The sequence below is a fragment of the Hyaena hyaena genome, unplaced genomic scaffold (genome assembly GCF_003009895.1).
Source record: "Hyaena hyaena isolate Hyena2069 unplaced genomic scaffold, ASM300989v1 scaffold_764, whole genome shotgun sequence".
Lineage (NCBI taxonomy): Eukaryota > Metazoa > Chordata > Mammalia > Carnivora > Hyaenidae > Hyaena > Hyaena hyaena.
In genome coordinates, this window is record NW_024081395.1 from 311,610 (window position 1) to 320,037 (window position 8,428).

The 8,428-nt window shown below is 38.8% G+C and overlaps 1 pseudogene; it reads left to right on the plus strand.

The window, feature by feature from the left end:
- The first annotated feature begins 896 nt into the window (after nucleotides 1–896).
- Nucleotides 897–1,788, plus strand: LOC120221177 (annotated as a pseudogene).
- Nucleotides 1,789–8,428: the final 6,640 nt, after the last annotated feature.

Here is an 8,428-nt window from a genome sequence, read left to right on the forward strand (position 1 = left end):
TTCTTTATTATTTTGATATCTATTCAAGAAATCTTTATTGACTGCTTATTCTATATGAAGCACTGTGGCAATTAGGAATTAAAAGTTAAGTCAAAACATAATCTCTACTTCTCATGGAGTTTACAGTGATTCTCCATGAACAATATGACAACAATAAGCAACACACATAGAATGAATGGTATGTGGGTTCTTCTAAGAACTTTAAATTTATTGTTTAATTCACACAACTAGAGAGTTATTGTCCTCACCATTTTATAGATGATGAAACCAACGCACAAGAAAGTAAGAAATTTGCCCAAAGTCACATGGCTACAGTGGTAGAGGCTCTATCCTACCACCCTTTTACTGTCTATATCAATGCAGATGTCATGTGAGGTGTTATGCTAATCCATTTATTTATTAATTCATCCACTCTTTACCCTGTTATTAAACATCTTTGATGTGCTAGGAATGTGGCCATGGTTTCCAGCAAACAAGGAATTAGGAGTACTCCTTGTCATTGAGTAGATCACAGTTTCCTGAGAGGGAAAGATCCATGAACACATAATTCCAGCACAACCTGTTAGGTAGAAAGGCAGGGCTTTGTACCAAGTGAAATGTAAACAAAGAAGCAGAAGTGACTAACTTTTGTCTGGGGTTGTTGAGAAAGACTTCACAGAAGACAAAAATTTTTATTAGTGTCTTGATGGCTAAATAGCAACTCATTAGTTAAAGAAAAATAAGGAGATCAATCCAGAGAAAGGAGAGAACACAAGGAGAGGCCTGGAGTCATGCCAGGGCAAGGCATGTGGGCAATGATGGTGCAGGTGGGTGGGAAGCAGTACTTAAGGATCAGAAGTCAAGTTAGGGTTTGCACTATGGCCCTGGAGGTAGCCACCACCCAGTCTGACGCCAGTGCCCCTGAGTTGGATATGGCTGTGCCTCCCACGGGTGCTCATCTTGGCAAATCTACCAGAGATGTCTTCACCAAGGGCTATGGATTTGGCTTAATAAAACCTGATTTGAAACCAAAATCTGAAAACGGACTGCAATGTACAAGCTCAGTTTCAGCCAACACTGAGACCAACCACTGAAGTGAGCATCAGCCTAGAAACCCAGTACAGATGCCCCGAGCATGGTCTGACGTCTTTGGAGAAATACAACACTGACAACATTCTAGGCATGGAGACATTTGTGGAAGATCAGCTTGCATGTGGACTGAAGCTGACCTTTGATTCATCCTCTCACCAAGTAAGGGGTGGGGAGGGGGCAGGGGAAGATGCTAAAATCAAGACAGGGCATAAGCAGGAGGCATCAACCTAGATCTGGATTTCCACATGGCAGGGCCTTCAGTCCAGGACACTCAGGTGCCCCGTCAAAACGGCTGGCTGGCTGCCTCCCAGATGAATTCTGAGACCACAAAGTCTGGAGGGACCCAGAGCAACTCTGTAGTTGGCTACAAGCCTGATGAATTGCAGCTTCACACTAATATAAATGACAGGATAGAGGGTAGTGGCTCCTTTTAGCAGAAGGTGAACAAGAAATTGGAGACCAATGTTAATCTTGCCTGGACAGCAGGAACTAGTAACACTGGCTTCGCAATAGCAGCCAAGTATCAGATTGACCCTGAAGCCTGTTTCTCCACCAAAGTGAATAGCTCCAGCCTGATAGGTTTAGGACACATTCAGACCCTAAAGCCAGCTGTCAGACTGATGGTGTCAGAGTGATGCTGTCAGTCTGCTGGATGGCAAGAATGGCACTGCTGGTGGCCACAAACTGGATCTATGACTGGAAGGCAAGCATAATTGAATACTGTACAATCATTTCATTTTAAACTATTTTACAGCATAGCTACCTTCAGAATTTAGTGTACATTTTAATGTTTGTCTGGGATGCAATAATGCTGAATATCATGTCAGACCCCCAGATTAAAGATGATTCCAGTTTAAGATGTTACTCTTTCAGAGGTACAGAAAAAACCCAATTCCAAACAAGACTGCTTCAGCTGTAGACTTGAGGGGAACTTGGTGGCCTCTGGAGATGTGAGGTTTTTTTTTTATCTAAAAATGGCTGCTAGTGGAAGTTGATAATTTACAGATTGTCATTAAGTAAATGAATGAAATTGTGACTTCCTGAGAAGTGAACCTTAGTTTCCTACCCTATGAAGGAGAGGCTTGTTGTTTGATGGTTTGTACAAACTCATCTGAAAGAGACATTTTTAGACAGATTTTCGTGGCGTGTTTCTAACCCAGTCCATCACATCTTTCACACCAAAAATAGTCTGCAATGCATGGTAGCTGGGTTTTTTGGTGTGTGTGTGTGTGTGTGTGTGTGTGAACCCACATGCGCCATTTTGGGATAGAGAAGGTGGATGTGATGAAGCCAGTAATTCAGGACTTTATCTCCTTTCATGTTGTGTTTTTTTGCCCTTGCCCCAGATGAAACATCTTCTAAGAGTTCTAGCTGCAAGCAGAGAAGGTCTCTGTGACTGTAATCACATGGTGACATCATTCAGAATCTAAATTGGACTTCTGTTACATTCTTGCCACTCAGTTTATTTTTTAGCAGTTTAATGGTAATTTTAGAGTCTTCCATTTTGTGTGGAATAAGATCCTACTTTAAAATGCTATAATTAACATAACTTAAAGTAAAACTTGAATAAAATATTAGAATCTCAAAAAAAAAGAAGTTGAGTTGGAAACAAAGAGTGATTATTGATAATACTCAAAGGGGTTTAAGCTGGGGATTAAAGCATACAGATCTGTATTGTAGAGACTCTCTGGCACCCTTTTGAAGATTAATGCTAGAAAATCCTGAGGAAAAGAAAAACAAATTGCTAGCTACTATAGCCACCTGAATATTATTTCAGTTATGGAACAGGATTAATTCAAGATTAATTCAATTTTTTCACATAACCCCCATAAAGTAGGCATGACCATATGCCATTTTACAGATGAAGAAATCAGTAAATAGAGAGGTACACTGACTTGCCAAATGGCCTACATCCAGTCAATGGAGTCATGTTTCAAACCTAGGCAAGTCTGTCTTAATACTGCATTTTTAGAGGCTTTGAGAATAAGGGTGGAGTGCTATACTGGAGGTGGGGTTAGGAGGTACAGCATACTACCAGGGCAAACTTTCTTACAAATCTCTTTTAAACATCTCTCTCTCTTCCTAGAGTTTACATTAACTCTCGCTGCTAATTTCTTTGCTCTAAGGGTTATTGCTCTCACACTGCTTTTCTTGAGAACTTCCTCCTTCTCCTGCCTGGCTGTTTATATTCCAGTTAGCTCTGAGAATGTGATGCCTGCCACCCACCTTCCCCTCCCCTTCTCCCCCCTTCGCCTAAGCACCCTCCTAGACTAAGTGAAATCTCCAGATTTTACCATTTTTTTCTGGAGATAATCAAACCCTGCTTTCAATTCTGGAGAAAGTGGATAGGAGGAGAAATCTGGGAACTCGAAGGCATTAAGATGTTGGATTTGATTTTGGGTTTGTTTATTTTTGTGGTGTCTCAAGATATTCAAGAAGAGATGAGAAAAGAAACCACAGGGAGAGAAGCCAGAGGTTTGAAGTTTTTCTTTAGAAAATACTTATTAAGTATTTGGTTGCAGACACTTAACAGGAATTTTCAAATATCATCTCCCTGGCTATTACCTCTACTATTTTGGAAGGCAGCCTTTGAACATAGCTAGATATTTTTTCTAAATAACTTCAAAAAGGAGACTAAACCAATGAGTCAGTGGCCAACTTCTTACAGTCTATTTTTTTAATACAGGATTTTTTCTGAAGATAGTTTATAATACAGTGTTCTGAAATTGGCAATTTCCTCAAGTTTAAGGACCCACATATGGACATATGTCATAATATGTAGATAAAAATTGATACAAAAAATTGTACCAAAAAATTGATAAATACATGTATGTAAAGGTTATAATTTTTTAATTTTTAATGTCCCCATTAAAGAAGAGCTACACGTTGAGGAAAGAGAATATAGAATTCAGAAGTTAAAAGATTCATCTTACCATCATATATAGCTTTATGAACATTTGTACATATTCCCTTCCATTTTACTTCCTTCTTTTTCTTTCTATTTGATTACTACATTTCTTTTATTTTATAATTTCAGTGTTTCTGGTGTTATGTTTCAAACACAGTCATTTCTTCCTCATAGTATGTAAATTGCTACTTAAAAAAATATATATATACATATCTGTTGGGGCACCTGGCTGGCTCAGTCAGTGGAACACGTGACTCTTGATCTCAGGATTGCAGGTTCAAGCCCCACATTGGGTGTAGAGATTACTTAAAAGTAAAATCTTTGGGTGCCTAGGTGACTCACTCAATTGGGTATTCAACTCTTGGTTTCAGTTCAGGTCATGATTTCATGGTTTGTGGGTTTTAAGCATCTGCATTGGGCTCTGTGCTGATAGTGTGAGGCCTGCTTGGCATGTGCTCTCTCTCAAGATAAATAAACATTTATAAATCAATCAATCAATCAAATATTTAAAAAAATAGAGAGAGAGAGGCATCTGAGTGGCTCAGTCAGTTAAACCTCCAACTCTTGGTTTCAGCCCACGTCATGATTTCATGGTTTATGGGTTTGAGCCCTGCTTTGGGCTCTGCACTGACAGCATGGAGCCTGCTTAGGATTCTCTCTCTCTTTCTCTCTCTCTCTCTCTTTTACCCTCCAATGCTCATGCTCTCTTTCTCTCAAAATATATAAATAAACTTTAAAAATAAAATAAAATAACATATGTGCTTTAAAAATTGTAAAGATAATACATTCTCATTTTTTTTTAAAAAGTCATGCAATACAAAAGTACATAAAGCCAAACACATAAGTCACCCTGCCTTTTCCCAGACCTGTTTCCCAAGGAAGTACCTCAAGTGATGGTTTGATTAAATACTCAAGCTTTTACAAAAGCAATTCTTGGGGTTAATTGTTCCCCTCATATCTGTAATCTAAATTAATATAAATATATTTTCTCTAAAGTGTCGTTAATGATTTATTTTCTAACTTTTTTTCAGATTACTTTTTGTGCTATGTTTTTAATGATCATGTATGATGAAATGTGGCTGAAACACTGGAAGGCCAGTTCACCTTGCTGTGAATGAGTTGAAGGAAGATTTTATACCAAAGGTATTGTTGGAATATAGTCATTCTTTGAATGGAGGCTAATTATGGCTTAGATTCTCTTCTTTCTTCACCTTTCTGAAAAATAAATGTTTATTATGGGATAATTTTAGGTCTACAGAAAGACACAAAGATAGGACAGATAGTTCCTATATACACTTCACCCAGCTTTCCCTTTTATAGCTATGGTACATTTGCCAAAGCTGAGAAATGAACACTGAGAACAACACTATTAACTACAGACTCCATTTGGATTTTATTAGTTTTTCCATTAATATCCTTTTTCTATTCCAGGATCCAGTTCAGGATACCTCACTGTATTTAATTACCTCATCTTTTTAACCTCATTGTTTCACTGCTTTCAGGAAAGCTTGTGGGAAGGGAAAGGGATTAGAGACAGCCCTGGCACATTTGAGATCGTGTTAGCAAAACGAGGCCGTAATCATTGGGGTTTTGAGATTCTTGGTGGATGTTATTTTACTTAGTCATCCTGCCTCCTTCAGGCAAAAGTATTTGAGCTGTACCAAATGTCATCCATGAATAGAAATCTTCATGGCATCATTTGAGAGATGATGTCAGACATGACTCCATTCTCAAAAATATCTCCTACCCCATCAACCTTCTCATGGAAATTATAGCAACAGTGACTTGATTACCACTCTGGACCACAGATACCTCCATATATCTTTATTAAAAGTGAAAATCCTCTGGGGCACCTGGTTCGCTCAGTCGGTGGAGCTTGCAACTCTTGATCTCAGGGTTGTGAGTTCTAGCCCCCCACTGGATATAGGGATTACTTAAAGAAAAAAAAAACTTTTTAAAAAAAGTGCATGTCATCTTCATATAAATTTATCAGGTCAGTTTCTTTGGTGGGTTGTCAGGTAAGCTGATATAAGCAAACAAGCTTGGGTAGGTATGTAAAGGAGATGTTGGAAGACTGGTTTGGCTACATAGAGAAGAAGGTGGAACACATTTGGGTTATGGTGTCAAAGGAAATCAGAGTATACTTGTGGGCACTGAGAGCCTAGAGGTATGTATATGGGGGTAGTTGGAAGGCAGGAAGGTTGGAGAGAAGTAAAGCTGAAACTTTAGAAGAGGAAATAAATTTCCTCCTGATGTGTGAGATGTGATAGGAAAAGACAAATCTAGCCTTCTTTATACCTTTCCTGCAGCTGAATTGGTGCTATGCAGAACATAATACAGGGAACACCTATATTAGAAATCACTTGCTTTAAAACAATGGTGATTTTCACACCCCAGTACCAAAAACTCATTTAATAAGTCTGGAAGAGGGCCTGGAATTGCGTTTTAAACAAGTTCTCCCAGAGATCTTACACATACTAAAGCTGAAAGCTAAGTTCTAGGCAATTTGTCTTAAAGAGTAAGGGCTATACCTGGCTTGTTTTAGCATCTTTCATAGCACCTAATGCTGGATGCTCAGTAAACCTTGAATTGAACAGCTCAAGTGACTGTATACCAAAAATGTGAATGTGTTTTCTCTTAATCTTCATGATTTGGACAACTGGTTTTTTGAGCCTTTGCTTTTGCATGGTCAGTGTCTCGTCCTACTTCTGCTAAAAAGCATCTTAATCCTTTTCTTTACTTCCTTGGAGAAACTACTTCCCTCCAAGTATTACATTATGTAGTTCAGATAGAGTTAAATCTAATCCCCAGTTCCAGAAGTGGAAATGTTATCCAGGCCAGCCTTCAAAGTTTAACAAATTCTCCTGGCCACAATGATGTGCTCAGAGGTATGCATATATCTTAAGCTGAGACGGGAAGTCAATCCTAGCACTATGGTAAACTCTTCTGGGATTGTTAAACAGCAATCATGTGGCTTGAAGTCAACACAGAGCTAGCTGCCTGAGAATGAAGCCACCAAAGAAGAAAACGGAGCCAGGAATGCCTGGGTGGCTCAGTTAGTTAAGCATCTCTTGATTTCAAGTCAGGTCATGATCTCACAATTAGTGAGATTGAGCTCTGTGTCGGGCTCCCTTGCTGACAGCATGAAGCCTGCTTGGGATTCTCTCTCTCCTGTCTCTTTGCCCCTCCACGTCTGTCTCTGTCTCTCTCTCAAAATAAATAAACTTTTAAAAAGAAAATGGAACCTACAGATTGATGAGAAAGACAGTATCCTGAGGACATCATTTGAGTGCCTTGATCAAGCGTTGCCTGAAGTTTACAACTTGAACTTTCAGGTACTGGGTCAATTAATCTTCTTTCTAATTTAAATTAAATTGAATTGGCTTTCTCTCACTTACAGCAGGAGTCCTGCTATAAGTTTTTATATTGCCCTCCATCACTTGACATTGTAAGTAAACAACTCTGAGTCTTGGGCTTTCCCTAACACTATCTGCCAATGCTAAATATGATAAATATGATTTCACAGCATGGCTTAGGCCTGTTCAGACTTCTGTATTTCATTTGCATGGGTGTGATTTAAATTCCTCTATCAGAGCAGACTTTATATAGTTCTGAGCATGAAATGAGTGCTCAACCAATTTAGGTGAGGATATTCTAGATGTCCTCTTTGCTGAAAAAAACTTGAAAAAGTCAGGAAAACTTGCCTGACTCTCACACTTCCTAATATTCCAGGTTAAGAGGATCTCTTTTAATTTCTATGCTTACCCTTATTCCAGCCCCCTTTATTCTCTTATAATTGTTTCTTACTTTCCCAAGTGGAGTTCCTATTGTCTTTTTTTTTTTTTCTAATATCCAACACCCAGACCAGTACTTTTGCACAGAGTAGGTACTTGACATACAAGTATTGAATGAATGGATGAATAATAAATGATGACAATTATACCAATCAGGGGAAACTTGTTCCTTTCCATCTACTTTCACTAAGAAAGCTACAGCAAATGAGTAAACTACATTTAAGTCTTCTGCTTATCAATCTTTTTGCCTTATCTTCCATTCTATGACGTATATAGAGAAGGACATTGGTAAATTAGTCAAAGGATGGCTACCAGGTGTGAAGGGTTGAAAACATAGAAAATAAATAGCAGTTGAAGGGGCCTGGAAGTTATCTTGGAAAAGGAAGATTCGGAGTAGAAAACAAGAGTGTCTTCAAATACTTGAAGTGGGTGCGAACGAGGGCAAAAATGAGGCCAATAAATTCAGACTGACATTCTTCCGCAGTAAAGAATTCTAATGATCGGGGCCTCAGGACTTCCTGGAGCTTCCCATTCCCCACAATGTTCCTGTAGAGCCTAAATATCATTGGGTAGAGAATCTGTAGAACAGCAGACAGTGGAGGTCAGGAATTCAAATACCTGCCATTACAAAGGTCTTCTGCCACCCAGAGAACAG